This window comes from Branchiostoma floridae, chromosome 11 (genome assembly GCF_000003815.2).
Source record: "Branchiostoma floridae strain S238N-H82 chromosome 11, Bfl_VNyyK, whole genome shotgun sequence".
Classification (NCBI taxonomy): Eukaryota; Metazoa; Chordata; class Leptocardii; order Amphioxiformes; family Branchiostomatidae; genus Branchiostoma; species Branchiostoma floridae.
Genome location: NC_049989.1, coordinates 8,736,140 through 8,759,881, shown reverse-complemented (window position 1 = coordinate 8,759,881; position 23,742 = coordinate 8,736,140). Strand labels below are relative to the sequence as shown.

Here is a 23,742-nt window from a genome sequence, read left to right as displayed (position 1 = left end):
CCAGCCTGCCAAAGTCAATTCATCTCTGACTTTTCCTCGGAATTGTTTAAGAATTGATTGCAGAATGATTTGATTACAATTTGTATTGTTTTATGTGACATCTTTGACAGTATGGCAGTTCGTGTAGTTGTGTTAGAATTGTATATTTTAAGGCAAGTTTTAAGTTAATGCTAAACATTGTGTAAACATTGATTGCAGGTTTACTTGATTACATTATCAGATAGACTCTTAGGCATGAGGTGATATCTTGAGAGAATGAGGGAAAATTTTCTAGCAATTTCACTCAGTGTTAACTTTGTAATTGCAAATTGTAAATGCTGCTTGTGGCTTCAAGATAAAACCAACATTCAATTCATCTCTTGTCTACACCCATGTGGGTGTAGAAATAAAAAATAAAAACGAAAAATGTTGTACATCTTAAAAAATATACAACATTTTTCGTTTTTATTGTGATTTCAATAGAAATGTCAAAGAGATGTAGCCATTGTACGTCTTTGTTTTACAATGAACGTGGTCTATATCACAGGAAACACCTCTTTCATACAGTCCACAAGGTTCAACAACTCAACCATCTTTGGAAGGCTGCAACAGTTAATTCCTCTCCAGTCACGCTCATCTTATGATGGCCAAAAATAGCTTGTCACTTCTATGTGTGAAATGTCCGGGGCCTTGCAGATATCGATACGCCCTGAGGAACAAGCTTTGGTGGCTTGTACGTGGCCAACATTTCCCCAAGAGCCATGCTGCTCTGCATAAAAATGCTGTCCTTGTCCAGCTATGGTTATATCAAGGAAGCACTCCCCAGATCCAATAGTGTCATTCTCTGCTATTGATCATGCCCATCATTTTCTACTGCAACATATGTGAAATGCCATTTATCTACAGATTTACACATTAACCATGCTATATATACATGTATTCATAGTAAGCAAAACACAAAAGTGTAAGTTGAATACTCCTATCAGAATTAAAATAGCACCCAGCCATGCCATTAGTAATAATATGAAGTATTCAAGATAGAATGTATTAATATAGACAGCTAAATTGCAGTGGGCACCCTGTGTTGGGGATTGTTACTTGGCCATAAACCAGCATTAAGCATCATGCAGCTGTCTATGGATGGAGTTTAAGGTGGAACATGTCATGTACGTTTAGAACTGTAGTCACAAAAGATGAACCACACAAACAGGAAGGAGAGAACTCACCACAATAAGGGCCCCAAGGATATAAAGAAGCTGCTTCATGTATGTTGTTGCCAATAGTCTGAACTTCTTACCCACTTTGCATATTCAAGACCCATCCCAGCTGGCCACACCCTGATTGGTCACTTGATTTGTAAGCAGAGCCCAATTGGTCGGAAGAGTAAGAGGGAAGAATTATAGCAATGCTTTGATTTTTGGACGCTGGAATTCGAAGTATAATTGAACGCAGGGCTGAAATGAAGTGCCAATGTTTCAGGCAGGTGCTCCCCACCCAATACACATCACTCAATGTTATTGCGCACACAGGGGAATTTCCCGATATTCGCACCTATATATCCCCAACTATTCATTTAGGGCGATAAGATCAAAAAGGGATTATGTGTGGTACGCCACCATGGTACAACCAAACCTGCAAATTCCCCTTCGTTCTTGATTCATCTGCACAGCCTGCAGATATTATGAATGTGATTGGACAGGAATTTTAATCACTTGAAGTCTCTTATGTATCAAGCAGTTGTTTGTTCAATGGCTATGTCTTTGCCATGTATTGAATATACATTTGCACAATGTGCCTTTCTTTTTTTGATTGATTCTCTCCACACACAAAACAAAATGAAACCTTCTTGAGATACCCAGACTTTGCGCTGTGGCTGCCATTACTGTTACATGTTCAAACTGCGGCTTTCTGGAGTGAGCAGGTGTTGCCGAAGCTAAGTGATAGTCTCTGTACTAATTTCATTATGCAGCCTCACCCTTGGGCAGAAATTGCTGTCACACCAGAGCCCCCAATTCTATTAGCGACCTACGACCCCAACGTTCCCTTTAGCAGGTGTTGCCGCCTCAGCGCTAGAGCGGCTTCTAACGGGATAGGTAAATGGATTTCAGAAAGAGCAGACCCCTTCCATTGCATTTCCCGCAAAATTTATCACTTTCTGCAGTGTCTTTATTCCTTCATGCCAGTGTAAGAGGAATGCAGTTTCGTCTGACCCTATGTTACATTGTCAGTGATATGGGCGCCTGTCCACGTCAGACCCATATAAGGAACGTAATTCTGACATAAATGAGTGCTTCAGCTGATGCTAGTGAATAATGGAAAGTAAGTTGTTCTGCAAGCGCCCTCCCCCTCTCTCCCTTGAGACATAGAGAATACCCAACATATCAAGACACATAGTCTTGGGAAATAAGCAAATTTTGAGGGACTCCCATCTGGAAATAGCCTGGGCTTGTCATCCAGCCTTGCCTGCTTCACTTCAAGCTGATGTTAGAGGGAGATAAATGTAGTCATTTCCTGGGAATGAAGGGTGCGGAGAGGCACTTCCTTCCCCTTGGAAATTTCAGTTGCATAAAGATTCTGTTTTCTCTTAAATAGAAACATGGTCATTAACTCTGCATTTCAGAGCCGCAGAATGGTCAGAGTGAGTTGTGGTGATAGATTCGTGCACTCGGGTGAAATGCGCATCAAAGGAGTCCCCTACGGACAAGGCATACCTCAGCAGGCTTACAACTTGCGACCGTTTTTTGTGCCTGACGGAAGGAGCGATGCTTACTGTGAAGGGAAGCGTAAACCATTTTTCCACAGCTCAGTCACCTTTAGAAATGAAACTGAAGCCAGAGACCATCATATAGCTCTCACTCAAAACACAGTCATTTTGTTTCATACATGGTTGGTTACCTGTCTAGGGCTATGCCTTGTCCAAGCAATAATTTTCCTTTCAGTTCTCTTACCATTATTAATGTGAAGTATGAAACAGAGAACCGTGATTATTTGATTGGAGAAAGGAACCTAGTCTTATTGCAGTTGTAAGCTAGTTGTCTATGACTAAATGCTTTTATTACAGCATTTCTACCATCTTCTACCATTAAGATAGCATGAGTTCTTTCTAATGAAGGCAAAGATTCTGAAGAAAGTTATAATTAGTCAGTATGATAATACTTTATGGTACACAATTACATGAATCTATTATAACACAGGAAAAAGTGTAGAGCGATCATAGTCTCTCTGTTACGAAAAAAAAGGAAATACTGTTGACATTTACAAAATATTTCATCTTTTTAACTCTATAAGCTAGCTCTTAATTCCAATCAGATTTTTCCTACTGCAGTATTGTTCAATGTGCTTTTTATCTTCAACGTAAAAAGATATTACAATAACTTTGTATGTTGCCATTTAATAAAATAATAATCTAGCAAAATAAAACCTGCTGCATATATTATTGAACTATATGAATACAAAATGTAGGAGGAACTTTGGCAATGAAAGTTGAAGGTCGGTAGATTACATTTTATTCCGAATAAAATGTGTTGTTTTTTTTCCAAGCCTCTGGGGTATTTTATAATGTTCATTTCTCATACAGCTCTAATAAGATTCCACTGCAAATTGAGTAAAAATGCCTCTAGTGGTGCGGTGTTTTCACTTAATTCTTAATTTAACTAATTGGTTTGTTGCCAAGACAGTTCATCATTATGATAATGTACCTCCATACCAGTAATTCACCAATGTTTGTAGTAGCGCAGTAGATATAGAGCTCTTTTTATTATTACAATAAATGTGATTCAATCTTTGATAATAAGTACTTGTGTTTTTATTGCTTACTTTACAAAGTTAAGACTGCCAAAATGTTTTTGTAACATATTGGGTATTATAAGGAATAAATAAAAAATATTACAACTTTGTTACTTATTTTACCTATTTTTTAAAAGTTTTTAAGTCCTTTTAAGAAGGTAGAATTGTCAAATTATCATAGTCTTAAGTATTTAAGTCTTAGTTATGTTGATACAATTATAGCATATTGGGTCTTGAAGAATTATAGTCACCTTTTGCTAGCTTAGTCACTTCTTCACTTTCTCCGGAAGCCAATTATACTTTAATTGCTGCCATATCTTCAAATGCTACCAAGGGACCACACACTATTGGCAGGCTCTAATATTATGCATGAATTGCCTAGAAAGAGCCATTAGGATTCTACTGCATGACAGACAATTACAAATGTTGTCCTCAAACGTCTAAATGCCTGAGGAATGGTCAGGTGCGCCTTGTAATCTTAAGTGTGGTGGAGTCTCGGGAAGTTTTCCAAATAGCATTTCCCTCTCAGCGAGAGTCATTCATCAGAATTAATTACTGGCTGTGAGTTTTGCAGGGCTCATCTGTAATGCATTGTGTACCTCTGGGTTTTGAGCTTAAAGCCAAGCTTGTTACAGATTATAGGGAAGTCACTGCATACAGTATCAACTCCATGCTAATTTATGATAATAAATGTACATGAAAAGGCTATTTTTTTGGTAAATTTAGTCCCCTTAAAAGGTTTTGAAATTAGGAGAGTGAGAATCTAATTCTCAAAAACAATTAGACAGGAAATAACTCTAATTTTTTCTACACCATTGTTGTATTTTTCCCTCATTTTGCAATGTTAGTCTTATTCCTGACAGACTCCCTTGCTTTTAATTTCGTAGTCATAATCTTCGTAATTGCACTACGATTATTTTATTTCCATCTATGATATCTGGCTCACTCACCAGCTATTTTATATAATTCAGATTCTGATTTACATTCTGTTTCAAGATATAATGACTTATATGAAAGTTTATTCAAATAGTCCCTGCCACTTCAAAAGAAAGCACTTTTCCTGTTCCGTTGTGTCAAAGGTAGATAAGGCATTCTAATGGCATTTTCATGTTCTTGTATTTCCACTGGCCCTATGTTCAAATAGCCTGGTGGTGAGTGCCACAATTTTGTATGGTCTACCCTTTAAATGCAGACCACTTAAGAAATGCATTCATTTTCTAAGGCTGACCTCCAGGACTTCTCAAGAAAGCCAAAAAGCTTTCAACTATAGCACGAAAGAAGATACAAAATGTATGACAGGAGAAACAGATGAAAAGAAGCATCAATTTAGAATGTGTATTTAGCAATTTGAATTTCAATCACAGTCTACATTTATTTGAAATATCAAGGCATACAGTCCTACACATCCTCTATCTTTTATACAATATTTTTTAATGATAATAAAAGGCATTGAATGTGATTTTTATGCTTTCAAGACTCCAGTAATGTCCATCATTATCAAATCGCCACTCCTTCTCTTTCCTTGAAAAGCCTAATTGCATTAGATAGATCTTTTTAGGTTTTAATCTTTAATGTCATAAATTAAAGAATATATTCGCCTATGGTAACAGTAAAAGTAAAGATCACGTAAGATCTGTTACCATGTCAATAACTCATGGCGGAGGTACAAGTGGCTGCCCCTTTAGGTGCCCCTATGGTATAATAATTCACCCTTTTGCATCAGGTTGGACGTTTTCTGCTATCTTCTCCGTCATCTCAACTATGCTAACCGCCTGCTCACATATCGGCAGCATACTGATAGGGGTTTTCTCCAACCATGTTGCCCAAGGGCAGATAGGCTGGCAGATAAGCATATAGTTAAGGCTCCTTTGCATCCTTGAATGGAGCCAAGTTGCAGGCTTGTGAGTCTTTCTCACTGTTAGCTTCTTGAACTCTATCAGGCAAGTTGCCCCAAAGTTGGAACTCTGAAGAATACTAGTACTGTAATGGTTACCACTTCTAAAGAGTTTTAGCAGAATGGGTCTCAGGACTTGAAGGTAGCATTCACCCTGTGAGTTTCCTTTTGGAAAGATTTTGACTGCTTTGAAAGGCTTTAGGGGAAGAGACCCCTATAAGTTCATACGACATCTGAATTGTACAGAATATTGCACCTTTGAATGGTACGGCATGCATAAGTACATCTGAAGGAGCTGAAAAGAGATTGATTGGCAATTTTGAAGGCAAAGTGGAAATAGTTCTCTATCAGGTATAGCTTGAAATGTAAAAGTTAAAGAATGTACCAGGTATATGTAATGTCTTGAGTCGCTGTAGAATATGATAGAAAGCAGTAAGAAATGAAATGTTTTAGATATTTTTTTAAGTGATTGATAATGCTTGCTCAAATATCAATGTTATCATCAGCAACATGATTGAATTGACTAATGATAGAGAGTAATATGAATTTCAAGAGCATCTAAGGACACTGTTCGCAGGTTTGGTAAGTCTAATAATTCAGGCTCCAACATGCATAATCCTGTCTGGAGATTAATCTACATTACTGTCACTATTTCAAAAAATATGCAATTACAAATGTGTATTGTATACATTATTTTTTTTGCAGTATCTGCCGAGTCATCCAAATTAACAAAATGAGGTTAAATTTGAGACTGAAATGTATATTACTGGTATGTGCATGGACTTATGGTAAACTAATTAATGTTACTCTGCAGTATCTTCAAAGTCATCCATAAAAAGCCTTGTATACAATGCAATTTGCCAAAATAACATATTAGGAATTTTTTTTCATAATTTTTTGCTGATGTTAGCATGTAGCTGGTGTACTTCGGATATCAGTGCCTGAATGATATTCGGTTAAACTCATACTATGATTGTAAAAGCTGGTAACATTTACATATATATAATGATGCACTACATGCATGGTAATTATGAAGCTCCTGTAAGTTAATTCAGTTCCCAGGAGTTTGTTGGACTGTTTCTGCGTATTCAATCAAAAGAAAAAAACAACTGCCAAATGTATTTCAGATCCTCGCGTAGTTCTTGAGTGATTTAGTGACATCTTCAGAATACCTGAAAATATGGCAGAAACATATTGATATGTCAAGGTTATGAAGTATACAGAGTATGATGTTGCATAATTTATCATTGCTCTACATGCAGGTTTACTACCATAAACTTCACATCATATTTGTGACAATGCTATAAAACGGGCTATTAAATGGATTTTGTGCCCGGGAAAAAGTTCCAAAGGAATTTTCACATGAACAATTGCTAGTGAGTCATGGTGTTTGGCGGCAGCAAGACTACCTGAGGGTTAAGTTAATAGTGTAGTGAAAAGGAGTGATGGTCTCTTAGTTCCACCTCGTGGTTGCGTTATGAGAAAGGGTGACGTAAAAAGTCATACTTTTCGCCATTATGTGTACATCACATGGAAAAAATAATCATTCTTTCTAAATTTCAATAAATCTTTGAGGTTTCTTTATTAGAGTGTGGCAAAGTTTTTCAGACAAGGTTTTGGTTTCATTAGTTCAGACATCAATGTGTGGAAGATGAATAGTATTGGGTTTTTTTGCCAGCAAAACTGTGGAAAGTTTGAATGAAGAGAAAGAGCAATACATAAAGTTAGTGAATGATAGCCTGGTCCTGTTTCCATTCTAAGTATTTGCCAACGTTTGCATTCTTCTTTTTCAGGCAATGCATAATGCCGGAGACAAATCGTAATATTTTTTCATGATTGTTCTTATCAAATCTTCCCCACCAATATTTTCAGTCTGTACAAATGTCAGTTACCTAAAAAAATGTAAAGCAGTCAATGCCTTAGAGCTTTTTGTCTGTATTCTCTATCATCATAGTTTTCATTTTTCATAGCTGCAAGTGACAGTACAAATGTATGTTCATTTTGCTTTGATTCTGATGGTAGCATTTTCAGAAATTTGCAATGTATATGTTTCAGTGCCCGCTAGCTCTATTGTGAGGTTTACAAGACTTGAACACACAAAGATTGTAATTGCATCCAGAGCGGTGGATGCCTCTCATTAATACGTCAACCCTCTGGTAATGGGTTAGGCTATCGGTGATGGATTATTTTTATATGACATGTTTATTGTGACCACAGGTTCGGGAAATTACAAGGACTGATGGGTAACATAGTTATTACTTGTTCATTAATGGCAAATCATGCTCCTGTTGGAAGAAGATATGCTATCAGCAGCCCCCATTTTGGATCATTTATGCGAAGTTTCTATCCATTTGTGCCAGTGATTTAATGATGTCTTAAAGAGAATATCTTAATATGTAAAATGCTAACTTTCTGAGGAACTGTATCTGCTGCGTCTCATCATGTTTTACAGCAGCAATACACACGTTTAATTGTAAGAGTGCCATTGCTGGAAAAATCCAGCCAACAAGCAATGAAATCTTTCAAACTCAACTTAACAATACTGATTATAATATTATCTAAATGGATTTCAGTCCCTTCCTAGAACTATTGCATCCATATGGATTGGTCTAGCATTTATCTCATTTATTTCATTGTATGACCTATTAGTAACTTTAGATAGTGTTTTTGATGGAAGGACCTCTTCCAAGAATACTGCTTTAGTGGCAGTATAAAGTTTAATTGATAATGTACTCTCCAAAAATTGTAATATATTGTTAAATGTATAATGCATAGTGTCCATTTTGAATCTCTTGCTTTGGCTTCTTAACATCTTACAGCTGACTTGATTCTGAACTGATTCGAAATAGCAGCCTAGAATGACTTTGAAATGCGATTAAACATTCAGCTCAAATGGATGGGGAGGTGCCATGGTGGTTACATTTGGATCTCTTTGTCGCCATCTGGGGCTTAGTTCTAGCATATAATCCAATTAGGTTGGCTCTGATCAAATAAAGCAGAGCTACATAGCACAATTTGACCCTGCTAACCACTGAATTACCTCAGTATACCATTCTCTTGAACAGAAAGGTCAGAAGATAAACTCATGAGGGGTACCAATGACAAGAAAAAACAAACTTGGATGGCAAGGATCAGCCATTCGCATATACAACTGTACCTGTGAAATACAAACACCATACTTCACAAGTAAGGATCTTCAAGCTTCATGTATATAGCAGATAATGTCCTGAGCACTGAAAAGGCACCATTGAAAGAAATGTGAAAAACAGCCCATAGATGACATATGAATGATGGCATATTTGATGCAGATACAAGGACAAACTCCTACTCTCTCCACAGGCCTCCAGAATTCCTTCAACTTATCTTCAGTGAAAAGCACATCAAGCAAGAAGTACATCTAAACCCACAGCCTTGTTGAGTAGGAAAAGCCCCAGAGTGAAGCACATTTTACATGGCCTTGAAAATGAAGATAACAAGTAAATGTAATCCAAGTACATCCTGTCTGAGTTATGGCTGGGTGAGTAATAATGGGAATTTACAGTAGCTCCCAGGGGTGGATAAAATTGTACTTCCATGATTCTGATCAGTAATTAATGGGAATGACATTTGCTAGGAAATGCAAAATGGTTCCCTATGCAATATTACCAAGAGTGGTTTCCTCCATGCAACTTTGTGCTTAAAGCTATCATTTTAACATTCTTTCTGCTGAATTCTAATACCTCATAGCAACTTTGGTACTTATGATTTGATTCCCCAAACAGAAAGAGACTGTTATGTAAAAATGGTAACTCTTGAAATTTATTCTTGATTCACCATGACAACGTCAGTTCACAACAGTTTTGCCTTGTCAAAACAACCACACCACTTGAGGCTTTGTAGAACAAACAAAATGATTTTATTGGTACATTGTCGTTGTTAAAATAAAACTAACAAAGCCAATTATGTCAGCATTACTTTGAATACAAAGACTTTAATGTATTACAGCTTTACTAGTCATGAAGTTCCCTTATTGATAATAAGACTACCAAAGTGGTTCTTTCATGACCTTTGCAATATCTTGAATAACTATCTTTAGACAATGTCACACTGTTGCCAGAACAAACCAAGTCATCAATATCAAACTTTGCTTGACCTTTAACCTTTGTAGAACTAGTTCTCCGCCACCCCCCTCCCCATATACCTGCACAGGTAACCCTGCACTGTTAGCACTTTAACCTTTAGCACTCCAAAGTAACCATTTGGCACCCCAATCTGTATTGGTTATGGAGTTAGGTAGCAAGGAGAGGGTTAATAACCATTCGGGCTGGGCCAAAGTGAAAGAGGGATTCTTTTTCACCCTTTTGGGCTGTATGTGACACCTTACAGGATCGAAGCTCCCTTCCCAGTAATCCAGCTATCAATAATGTTCGTCCTAAGGATTTAGATGGTGTGCGCTACATCAGGACTGCCCTTGGGGAAAGGGCAGACCATGCTCTCCTGACCTTTTGGATAAAACCACTTGATTCGGTCCGAAATCCTCACATAGGAGATACACCCTGCCTGCGTGGATCTGTATGATAACAAACCTCACCTACTGTGCTTATTGCAAACTAAGATTCCTTCCCTTTTTCCATTGACTTGGTTTATCTACCTTTCTGATCAACGTGGTTGGTGGCAACACACACAGCCTACTTATGTATAATATGATCATTATGGAATCCGTCCTTAGTTAGGACACATCTTATTTTGGTCCAATCGTTGTCATATTTGTACACTGTCATTGCAATGCCAAGGACTTCTGTAGCTTACCATTGTAAACCGGCTTTTCGTTTATGACTAATATGGCATGTTTCCTGCCTATTTCACCTTGAATAGTACACCCACAGCTGCACCTTTTTGATTGTGCGCCACTACTGTGATTATTGGAAACTGGGGCCTGACCCATCTAGTAACAACACAACAAATCTCCCCTGTTTGCCGATGGCACTTGCATAAAGGGGTGGATTTTATCCCTGTGCTGATCATTCGGTTCGGTCTCATTTAGCGCTTGTTGCTGTTCATGTCTCCCATGGGGACTTCTCTGAACCTCAGCATTGTAAATCTGCGGATGTGGCAGTATTACGTTGCCATGGATAGGAGAGGATGGACAGCTAAGAAGGATCTGTCATCTTAGTTGGAACGTAAACCGTGAGCGTCTGTGTGGCCTAGCTGATTCATTTGGGCAATGGTTGTCTTCAGTGAAAATGTGAAGAGGCACGAGAAATCCATCATGAAACGGGCTGTAATTACACAACAAAAGCGCCTGCAGCGGTGTGTGATTGCATGCCAAAGGGGCAGCAAGAATTTAGGGGATCTTCCCGACACAATTTACCAATCTTGACATTTAAGCCAATGCAGCTCTTTGTTCAGTGACTCAATAAAACAAGCCTTTTGTAAAGAAAGGATTTGGTCTATAAAATGCCATTGACAAAACATGCATACAACTGCAAGCTGGGTGTTTGCCCTCTGTATTATTTTAAACTTCAGCGTCTTTTCTGTAATGTCACCATTTTTGCAGCAGAGCCAGGGAATACGGCTGCCAAATACAAGTTTGTTTACACGTGCTTGACTTTGCAGCCATAGCGTTCCCCACCCCCCTCCCCTGACGTGTTGTAATCCAGATTGTCACATTCTGCACGTCCACCCATCTACCAGCCCAGCAAGACATATGGACACAGGCTTATGCCCAGGCCATTTCCCAGCCTTGCCATCAAGCAGCCTGGTGCACGGTGTTGACGGCACCTCGCATTTCAATTGCTTATGAAACAGTCTCATTTGTTCCGTATTCTGCATTGCAAAGCCATTTGTCACCAGCTCAAAACCATCCATCACAACACCTTACTTATCCAAGTATCATTACTAATTATCCTGTGTATGAATTATTAAGAATGGTCATTTGGAAGGGCTCTGACTCTATCCAATGTTTGGGGCACGGTATGGCCACATCCCCACAAAGCATGTCCAAGGCACTGTTTTAAGATGCAACCCTCATTTCTCATGCCATATTGAATATTGGAAGATATTGCTGGGAGTCGATGAAGATGATGAATCTGCAGTTTTCCCCGCGTAGAGGGTGGAAGGGCCCAGCGTTGCTTTCGTCTCATATTTAGTAGCATGTCCGTCATTACAGGTTTACTGTAAAGAGTGGTAGGTCTGTTTTTAAGTAGACGGGGTTTCAGATTTTGTACATACTGATAACCTATTACATTTGGATCAGCAAAATTTCCTATTTCTATCATACATGTTGCTGCATGGAGCAAGACAGCATAACTGATCCAGGGCAAAGGCTTGCAGTATTACACTCAAATTGTTGCTTAATTTTGCAAGAATTGTGCTGGGTCAGCCTATTTATGGCCTGCCATAGGAACCGTCTGACCTTTTCTGACCAACCTGCTTAACATGCATGGGATTTTCTCTACCTACACACATGGTTAACTGGAGAAGGCCCATGCTAGGGTTTTACCACAGCTAGTGTAGTTTCAGCACCCTAGACAGGTACCAGGTTCTAACCCACACGCCATAGACAAGAATGTGTACTTACAAAATGCAGTCACATTCAGTCTGCTGCTGCCTCGTCAATAGGTCATTAAGCCCAAGATAGGATAGCAAAGCCTAGCCAGGCCAATCCTGGTTGTCCTTATGAATGCTTCGGTACTTAAGTGGGTCTAGACTGCCACCTTGTGACTTAACAATGTCTCCCTCTCACACAAGGTGTCGTTGATACCAACTCGGGGTAGCTTTCCTGATGGGAGGGGTAGAGCTGCACCATGCAGCACATGCGACAAACGATGCACCACTCCTTTCTCGTTGCTGCTGCACCATCTAGGGTCATCACATGGTTGGCTAGCTGGAGCAAAGTGCGTGTCCACGGCTCCTCCCACCGAGTGGTCCACTCAATGTTTTTCTTGATTACAGAAGCCCTTGGTTTCCTCCTGGGGCATTCCACATAGCTGATACTGGCCTACTCATTACCATCCACCCCCATTCTGTCCTTTTATCCAGCTCTGAATTGACAAGGCTTTATCTGCTCGGAACATATTTCCCCCCGAGTCGTTAGAGCATCAACGATGGTGTGTCACACGGCACAAGTGCGAATGGCTTTATCCAGACGCCCTCGCCTGTTGCTGGAGCATATTGGTTGGGAAACCACTAAATCTTAATTTGACTTCCTTTGTGACAGGAAAAATTGTGCCGAGGGCCAAGCTATTTCGACATCTATCACAGCATTATGAGTTTCTTGCATCAAGATCCAAAGCACTGTAAGCCATACTAAAAATTCAAACCATGTTCATAAAAGGTCCTCTTTTGCTCTCCCTTCCCGACAAGCGAGTAAAAGCTTCTAAGCTTCCCACCCCTTCTCTGACGTGGACTCACCCTATCCAGTGTTGATCCTCCCCCATGGTTTATTGCATGAATAATTTCTGTAGTTAAACGACAACCATTCAGATGGAAAGACATCACGGTAAGAAATGGATGGCGACGCAGGGCAATTTCTGATAATATACCTTCAGGACGAGTATTTGTTCCCCCTCATTGTTGCATGCATTCGCGTTCAGATTTGATGAGTATTGATCTGAGCATACTTTGAGCCATGCAAAGCAGCCCTGTCAAGATCACCAGTAATGAAAATTCAGGACTGCCTGTATTATTTTCTGCTCTATTCTCAACAGGCTTTCTGGCGTAATTCCCACTTGGCATTAATTTTATGTGTCAGTTGGCGCCTTTTCTACACAAGCCAGCACCAGATCTCCATGGAGTGTATAAATGGAAGAAAAAAGTGTCAAATATCAATGCTTCAGTTCCTACCATTCAAAATATGCTGTAGTTTGGACAAGTGTATCCTTGAGACTATTAAAACTTGCATAACACTTTCTCTTCTAGGAAAGAAATTCCTTCTGTGGAGCCTGCTGGCCACCATGGCTGGGGTGGATGTGCAAACTAACAAGGAAGCACTAATCAATATTGCTTTTGCCACTCTGTATAATATATACTATTTGTGTGCTAATGGGGGGCCTGCACCACTGTGCACATTCAACCATTTATTGGGTAATCTTTGACCAGCCATGAGGAATTTTAAGGACTCGCCGCAGCAATTTTGGGCTGGCTGCAATTGCAAGATGTCGCAATCCATGAATGCCGCAGCGCAAACTTGGATAGATTAAGTTGATTCCATGAAGGTTTACCTTGGTTGGGGCTGTGGTGGGCTCAAGTCCCCTAATTGGCATCTGTGTCGTATGTTGCCTACAGTGCGGCAATACCATGGCTGAGGTCATGCATGCCAATTTCACGAGGCGCCTTGGGCTGAAGTGCTTTTCATCCAAGACCCACCAATATTCCAATAATGCTAATGCATAGGCATTTCCCACATTGGCAGTGCCCAGATGGATATCATTTCCATAACTGAAATTATGGGTAAGATATAGATTGCTAGCTTATTTGATCAGCAGGAGTGCTGTCTGCCAGAGGAGGTAGGAGTGTGTCTGAGTGGAATATTCACCACTCTGAATCAGCAATAGATGTTCACCCGACGTAATTATGAAAGTGGCAACAATTTACAATCATTTTAACTACCATCTCCATCAATCTTTTAAAGTGAGACATAAAAAATGTTGTTTTTCCAATATTTGGGACTAATTCTATTGCAATTGTGCTGTATTTATTGGTAAGTTCAGCTGAAAAAAGGTTTTAAAAATGGGATGAAAGGCCAGTCCCTAAGGAGGCTCAATTTGAAATCCAGCCAAAAAAATGGCTGTCTGATTTTTAAGGTCCATATTGGAACTCTCACTGATGCTTAATCTTTCCACAAATCCATCTCTTAAAAAAGTATTAACTGTACAAAATATGTGTACATTAATGTAAAGATGCATGACTGTTTGTTTTGCTTATTTCAAGGTTTGAAAATATGTTCTGCACATGTCCCTTAACCATCCAAAGTTAGCTATGGACCAGATTCCACCTGCAATCTGACAAGCAACTGTCCTGTTTTTCCTTTGATGCAAGTCTTGTTGATAGAGTATCATGAAAATAATAACATCAAGGGGTATAGTACTGTAAAGAAGCATTTAACATTCATTTGTAGTCGGACAGGTAACGGGATCTTTTAGAGAAAAGATTTTGTGAAAGACTAAGCAGTTGTGGAATGTAACTGATTTGTATTACGCCAAAGAACCTAGAAAGTGAAGCTGAATTGCAGGTTGATGAAACTTAAATTTGTTACAAGCCCCTTTTTTTCTTCAAGTCTTGTCTCAAACTGATTTTTAAGTTAAAATAAAATTCCTTGTTATCAAATCAAGTTATTCCAAATAATGTATCCCCAAATTTCTTAGAAATAGAAATGGAAAGTATGTTAAGGAATCAGTCATGATAGTTTTTTTTACAAAACTTTAGAATGCAAAAGGACACATTGCAAACAAGTAGAATCCCTTATCCATCTCTCTTTGTTTTGAAAAGTACCTTTACCAGTTCCTATTCCAAATCAGATGAAATGCTAAAGGGGAAGAACTTACTATAAGTATTCTGTAAGACTTATTGATGGCATGTTATGATTGGATATGTCTTTCATCATGTAATATATAGTTCCATTAACAGAACCCCTAAGCCCATGGTCCAGTCCAGTACATTTTTTATTCAATATATCATCCTTCGATTTGTAAATATTGATTGATTGACAGTGCTAGCAGGACATATTACTCCATTTTGTCCAATATTCTTGACGTTGGTTATAATTATATGGAAGGAAAGAAATATATGAATGAATGAATGACAATGGCTACTAAGGTTATTTTGAAACAGGATATGATCATTTAGGATAAACTTTAGATAAAATCAAGTATTTTTTGGAATTATAACATTGCATGATTTTCTGCTCATACTTATTATTATAATATATTATCTTGATTGAATTACAAATCAAAGTGAAAACTGCAACTCCTGCAGTTCCAGCTGTTCAAGTGAAAGACAGATGCCAACAAAATCATTGAAGAGGTTTATCAGTCACATATGAGTAACGTTAAGTTAACAGAATAATTCTACTATCTGTGACTCTTGAAAACACAGTAAAAGTAAAAAAGACAACATGAATATCACCACTTTCCCCTTTCATTGTGTTCCTATTTCATTTTCTTTTTTTGTAACAATCCTGTCAAATGCTTGTCAGCAACAAAATTTTGGAAATACTATTAACATCTATTATCATAATACCGGTACGTTTACGACGATTTCTCTAGCCATACTGATTTGACACATTGTCAACGCATCATTTTCTCCAGTTACATGTTGCTGTTATAGGTTACCCTTGCCACTTCTTCTGTGTAACTTTTCTGCCACTCTTGTCCTGCTATTGTAATTGTAACACGCCGCGGAATTACACGGCAAACGGGCGCGTGGTTGGGAGGGGGTAAAAAATACCGGTAGGAAGAAACACGGCACAATTAACTGCCGCTATGTACATTTATACATCCTCTGATGTTCCTTCCTTTTCTGTCAGTAAATGCATAAAACATAAACCTGCATGAGCATACAAAATGTCATGAGAAAACGGACGTATACTGTCAAGAATTTTCATTTAACTTCTGTCCGTCACAACCGCTATGACGTAACACTTCACTGCTAGCGTAGATATAAAAATGGCGGGAAAATGGCTGCGTACGTTCAATTTTGCCCATTCAGTCATAGATCCGGGCTATTATGCAACGGTTCTTCACACTTTTACATGAGTTGTAGGTCACCAACAGAAATTCAAGATTGTTGTTGAATCATGTTCGTCTTGTGCCGTGAGCATGTGTAATTATGATCTATAAATTTGGCAATGAATGTGACAGTGTGTTCGTCCCACGACGAGCTGCCTACCCCGAAAAAGATACTGAAAACTTTTGGCCTTGTTGTCTTCGAATCCATTGTTATCGATGCTTTGTAAATGATGTATTGGACACCTAGATGTCTGAAGTGTGCACAGCTAAGAAATAACTATTGTTGCATGACTTTTTTGTGTAGATCTCTTTAAGTTCCAGTATTTTGAATCTACCGGTATAAGTCTTACTACCGGTATTATGCCAATGCATGTTAGTTCTTTTGCTGTTGTTAGTCACTTATAAGACTAGAATAAGTTCACTTTTTATGCCGCTTTATTTTTCCAACAGTACAGAATCTGATGGAGAACAAACCTGTAAAAGAAGACCAGTGTGTCAGGTGTCTTGATTTAGCATTAATGTTGTATTGCAATCACAAACTTCTTCGTTCCCTTACTATTAACAGAAAGTGACTTCAACAATAGAACTATCAATGTCAGCATTGTCCTGATGACTGAAAGTGGAGACCTGTTGGGTATTCAATACCATTCCCCACTGTGGCCATACTAAGGATCATGCGCTGCTCAACAACATATCAATTAGGGCACTTTAAGGTCCCTGCTGGTGAAATTGCATTACGGCTATTCTGGGGTATTTGCTGGACTTAACATTACCCCTCAGTGTTGATAAAGGTGGCTGTTCGTGTTTGGAATGCAAGCTGGGTTCATGTCTACTCTTTAAAAATGATAGTAAGACTCTTAATGGTCATTGTTCAACAATTGCATTAGGCTAAGGTAAATAGTGGCAAGCAAACTGGACACAGTGCAGTGGATTTAGAAATCAGATCACATTGCTGCCTCTAATTTAATGTTGTAAGATGTTCTTTTTTTGTTTCAGGAGTAAAAGTAATCTAAATTTTTTGTGGCAATTTGGAGCTAAGTAGATCTGGCCATCCATTAACATTGTGTCTCTTTGGAAAGATAAGGCATCTGTGTTTTAGCCACATGCTAGATTGGAAGTGAAATATCAGTCGGCTCATCAGGGCTTAACTATCCCTCCGAGGGTGTCATTACGTAGTAATGAAGCCTGTGGGAATGGGTTGTTCGTCCCAACGGACGAACATTTGCCGTATCAGGCTGCTGCAATCCTGCCTGCTGTCCCAGCGCTCAATCATCATGACACTACAAGCTCTCCCACAAAGGAGACTTATGAACTCTGTGTAGTGCTCTTATTGGACCGGACGTTTATGCTCATGGAAGTCGGCAGATTTGCCAGCCTGGGGTAGTGGATATACACTTCCTGGCTCTTATTTGAGGGCAAAGTAATTCCTGCCACTAATGGAAAAGGGTAAAACATGTAGAAGGTGGCACTTTGGGCCCAATCAGAAGTATTACTGTCGTAGCATTGACCGTGGTTGGTAGAGTTGGTAAAGATCATGATTGTTAGTAAGAAGGATCAATTGAAATGTTAAGAAGGATCAATTGAATGCTTCCTTGTTGTCTTTTAAGACCTCTTTCTACATGTTGTAGGTGCTCCTTGTAGCTTTCATCTTTTCTGAAGTTATTGAAAACCATTTACACATCTTTCAGTGTATATGGGCTACTCCCACCTACATTAACTGCTACAGAGCAGTGCAAGCACAGCAAGGGTTAAGCCCTCTGATTTCATTGTGAAGCAAGACGCAAATTAAAACACATAGTCTTTGTAAATATCAGCAAATGGCACAGATATTACAGTCTAGCAATTGTTTGGTGATACATCCCCAATATTAAGATACTGTGACCAAGTGTTTGAATGTATTGATCTTTTTTCATAGGTGTGCATGTACATGTATGACATCATAAAGCCTACTTTCCAAATCAGAATCTTCTATAATTTGATGTATTTTCACACCTCAGCAAAAGACCCCTAAATAGACCTGAATTAGGTTGTAGGATCTCTCTTGCAATTCCGATAAATTGTTCATATTTATCACTATGTAGGCTTTCTCTTTGATGAAAAAGAATTGCCCAATCAGATATTGTCCAATGAATGAAATGCAAAAAAAAGCATTCTATCCTAACTTTGTTCAAGTAATGAGAAATACCTAAGGGACTCCAGTTCTATCTGATTAGGAAAATAGATTTTCTTAATATATACTACAAATGTACCTCATAAGTCTTATTTATATGCAGTTATTCAACTTTTGTAGACTACATCTACTTTAACTTTTTTATCTATAGGCCACACCAATTTTGTTTCTTGTTTCTAGGATTTTTTTAGAAAAAATTGGGTCGGTTGGTCGGAAAAAAAATTTTTTTTTCAAAAAGTCAGGGGTAGGAGAGATTGGACAGGAAAGCCTAAACTTTAAACTTTTAGGGGGTCCCTGGTAGCAAAGTCCAAAGTTTGAAGAAAAAATGATACTGGAATTTGAGGCCCATAGTTAATTTGATTAGTCTTGTTAGATTTTGAAATGGCATATTAGCTTACTCACTTTAAGATTGACAGTTTCTTTACATATGTGTAGGTCAAGACCTTGCCTTATACATTTTCATCTTCCTCTTCTTCTTTTCTATCTTGTATAAGCAATCTTTGTTAATGAAGCAAAAGTACATCAGCTTTTGTGAGGGCTACTCTAACTATACTTACACAAAAAAAGTGAATACAGCAAATGAATTATCCTAGATGTAATAAGATGCATGAAGAAATTAAAATGTTGATTTCAATGGGTATATAAGATAAGAAGTACACTGTTATCTGATAATAATAATGAATATTCAATGCTAATTTATTCTAATTAGAATGAGCACATTTCTAGCTGAAAATGTGCATAGTTGGATGAACTTCTCAGGTCAAGGGGAACAATGTAACCTGTTGCTCCAGCAAGATGAATTGATTGGCATAGATTTAAGAATTATGATTGCATCCAAATCTTGGGGTAGAGTAAATGGAAGTTGGAAGCCAACCACATGACTGCACTACCGGAATCCCATTAATTTTCTGTCAGTCGAACTGCTCAAAGATTACTTTTTCATCCTGCTGTAATTGGATACTAATCTGCTTAATTTTGGCACCAAATTGCAGATTTCAATATGATTTCACATTGTCCGCAACATGGCTTTAGGGCTTTTGTTCTTATATGGGTGAAAGAATTATGACCTGGGGATACATAGAAAATCTTGGAGAAGTTTTCAACATGAAAAAGAACTGTGATATAATACAATGAGATGAAAAATAAGAATTGATTCTTCAATTTTATAAGATGAGATAATTCTATCTCTTTCCTAGAAATAGAAATATATACTATAAAGGTAAGAAATATAGACAATGTGATGAATAAATTATACTACAAGCTTCTCTGGTGTCTTTGAACATTGAAGCAGTATCATATAGAGGATTTATGTATGACTTTGTCCTAGTAGGTTTTGTTCTAACTTATAGATTTTGTTCAAGTGTAGTTTTGGGAAGCACTAGAAGTCTAGTCTATTCTCTAAAATGTTCTATATACATTCAATTTGATATTGTCAAGGTCTTTCATGGCAATGTATTCTTTTATAAATTTGCTAAATATAATGTATATAGCTTTCAAAAACCGACCAAAAATTAATGTTAAAAGAATTCAGTTTCAGATGACCTTTCACTTCCTATTGAAAAAGCTGTATGAAATTGTCCTTTCAGTAAGTCCATGAATGCAAAACTTACCTGCTCCTTTATTTGAAAGCATAACATATGACTTGTTTGTTTGTTTTTTAAAATGCTGATCCATAAGCGTAAACCTTAAACCAAACCTATTAAAAGTCCATAGTGATTACCCTAAGCTTGGGATGATATCCTAACCCTGAGGCATATCTTCACTAGATTGTACGTCAAATGTTGCAATTTGGTACATCAAACAGAAGGGTACAACACTGCATTGCTCATGTCATCTGATGATCATATTTATCTTGCAACTCAGTCGACAGTACTTTTTAGCTCCATAATGCTTAGCCAAAAGGGAAGCATCTTAAAACTCCCACTCATAACTACATATACCTGATCTTGAAATACCAAATATCATCAAGCCTATGTAGACTCTACAAAAATTTTACCCTGTATGGAATTGCTAATTCAACAAACCCATTACCCCAATGTTGCACACCATCTGCATGATGATAAAGACTAGATCATCAGATGCTACAGTCAAGAAAATTGAAGAGAATAGGCTCTGGCACCCCTCCACATATATGTACACCCTTAACTGGGTGTTAACCATTATGGTGGTCAGTAAAGAAAAGTGGTAAATGGATACTGAGCTTGCAAGGGAATCCAATGATTACTAATGACATTTCTGGAGCAAACTGTAAAGAGGCACAGTTATACATGTACAGACTGAGGTTTCAGGCAAGCTCCACAGAGTGAGTGCATGAGTGTATGAACACTTACATGTACATTTTACTTTGACTTGCCATGATTTATTGTATGTTAATTGTTTCATTGGATATAAGAAAATTTATATTACTTTTGAGTAACACAAAGCAGCTCTAAAATGATGGCAGTATACTGATGTTGTGTCTAATTATGTTCAAATGATTTAACATTTAGAATCTTTATCCGCTTTGAAATTACTTACATTTGGTCCTATAAGAAACTTTTCTCTAACTTAATGTCTCAGGGGCAAAAAAGGATCCTTCAAGTATGATTGTTGGCATGTTAGCACTAGATCCTTTTATTTACTGTTATAGGTAGCTTTATTTACATCTATTTTTAGTGCATCAACAATAAATTATCATTTGTCCTTGTGCATGACATTTTGTTTTGAAGCTGTCAGAACATTACTTGAACCTTTTATTACCCCCAGCTTTATGACAAATGCCTGATGTACTTAACAGCCTTTTGATAGTAATATTTTACAAGCCATGCTTTCAAAAATGTAAATTCAAATTCCCCCATTCACTCCAAAGGGTGTTGTAAAAGTGTCACAGGCAGCAATATATACATTTAGATACCATTAAAACTGGGTCAGAAAACTGATATTTCAATAGCCGTTATCACCTTTTTAACAGGCAATTCATCAGAAAAGTGTTTTGAAACAGTATGAAGCAGAAGTCATGCATATTCAAAAGGAATCCAATGTGTATTCATGTGGTGAAGCCATATATTATTTATGTGACTTTATTACAGTACATAGATTTGTGAAAAATAATGATGTTGAATAAGCTAGATTTGACGTTCCATCAGTTTTCTGTTATATGCATATTGAATTTGATTTTCAAACCAAACTTCAATTCTAAAATAAGTATGAAGTTGTGCTTACTGGAAACCCCTATGTTCTATGTGTTTGTGGACTGAATGTCACTGGGATTTACTCCTGATATTTGGGGAATTGGAAGGGTTTCATTCAGGGCAGGCCTTTCCCCTTGATGCATTGAAATCAGCTGCACTGAGGCCAAGACAAGCCAGGAAAAAGTCAAAGGTCATTTTGAAGTGTAACCTTCAGTGTAACTATAGCCAAATCTAAACCCCATGGGCAAGGAAGAGCTTTAGGCTTGCATGCAGAGGGTGTGATGTGTAATTTGGGATAAGTCTCTTTGAAACTCTGGCTGACTATCTGGACAGAAGGGTTACCGGGAGAATTTGAACTAGTTGTGCGGAGATTGGTAATTGACTTTGCATTGCCACTATAAAAACAAGGACTACCACCCGCAATTGACAATTCTCAGTGATTGAGCTGCATATCAAATTAGAGATTGCAAGTTGGGAATCAAATCTTGCACACAATTAGATGTTACCTGTCATATGAATGAGCTCTTGCCACTATCCCACTCACATTCATCAGTTCATGTTCATGTCTCTGCTCTAGAGCTGTTACATCTTTTTGAAGCAATATTAGTCTTTTTGTCAGATTTTTTAAAAAGATTAATCAAAATTGATGTAAATTTTTTCTATTGTTCTATGTTGGACAGGACTGTCTTAAGATACTGACACTTTTTTCATGCACCCGACCTCACAGTGCTCCATCACTTAGTTACCAAAAAATGTTTTTAGTGAATGTAATTTGGAAACTTATTTAAGAAATGGATTTATGCTCAGCATTACAACGCTTTAACACTGAAGAAAAGTATTGTTTATGTGAATATACCTTTCAAATTTGCGGTATATTAGACACCTTGCCCTAACTTAGGATGCTTTAAAATTTACATTTTGCATTTTTACCAAGTTTACCAAATGATATCCTTTCACAACTTAGTCAGACAGCAGAAATGGTTGCACTGTTTTTCAGACAAACACTTGGAGACCCATATTTGTTGTGTATAATGCTTAAAAGCATTATTTCTTGATATATGTATGACAGTTTGTGTGACTTCTTGGTACAAGTTGTATATTTTGTGGTATAAGTCACTGCTATTCTCTATTCAGCACTAAAATCATTGCTGAAAGTGAATTTTTTTTACAAGAAGTGAATGTTGAAATTATAGACAAGTATTTGTTTATTATAATGCAAATGACAGCTGTGTCCATCAAATAGCTTTATTAACCTCTCTTATCAGCGTAGTCGGTGGCAACAAAAACTTGCTGTATGTATGATGGTGGAAAATCTGGCTGAACATTAAGGGCATGTCTTTAGTTAGGCCAGGCCGTTATATTTCTGTGCTTACATTGCGTCATTTGCTTCCCCCGCCCTCTACAAGCTCTCCTGTTCACATACATTACTACTTTACCCTGATCTGTGTTCATCTCGTAAAGAACTTTACGATGTCAGCCATGGTCAAATGTCATCGTCAAAGGAGCCAAATTGTTCCACTCATCCTCCCTTGACAAGTTTTTATGGACAGAATTACCACGTTTATTATACCTGGGCTATAAGACCGATAAGAAAAGGCAAAATAGGTATGTTACGACTGGTATTGAATTCTGTGAGGTTTCCTCTTGTTTATGGTAATGAACACAAAGACAGTCCCTACAATAGTCATCCGTTGGGTGATTTTCAACATGCTGTAAGCTGACTGCAGTAAAAGTAGAATCACTTTACTGGAGTACAGAATTGACGAGGCTACTGCTGGGGTTAGTATGTGAGATTTCATTAACTCAGGGAACCATCTGTGATAGGGAGGTCTTTCTGTATGTAAGCCGACACCGTATCAATTCAGTCTATTTCTCCACATCAGTTCTGTCTGTGCTGCTTCATGATCACTGATAGGAAAACAGTTAGTACAGACAAAGGTTGTAGAGTGATGGCAAGAACTAAGATCTCTTTGTATTTGTTGTTTGTAGTAACTGTTTTTTCATTGACTGTTATTTACTGTCGTTGTATACCTGCTG

The 23,742-nt window shown here is 37.9% G+C and overlaps 2 protein-coding genes across 3 annotated transcripts in view; one reads left to right on the top strand and one right to left on the bottom strand.

The window, feature by feature from the left end:
- Positions 1-23,742, top strand: part of LOC118426647 (serine/threonine-protein kinase Chk2-like) — a 137,816-nt gene that overhangs the window by 55,585 nt on the left and 58,489 nt on the right.
- Positions 1-23,742, bottom strand: part of LOC118426645 (leucine-rich repeat-containing protein 4B-like) — a 53,807-nt gene that overhangs the window by 5,387 nt on the left and 24,678 nt on the right. The window contains exon 1 of one of the 2 annotated variants that reach the window (XM_035836155.1): positions 12,219-12,956. The exons of the other annotated variant lie outside the window; for it this stretch is intronic. The gene's annotated coding sequence lies outside the window, so the exon portion shown is untranslated. Of the gene's footprint in view, positions 1-12,218; positions 12,957-23,742 lie in introns of those variants that run through there. 2 annotated transcript variants of the gene reach the window in all.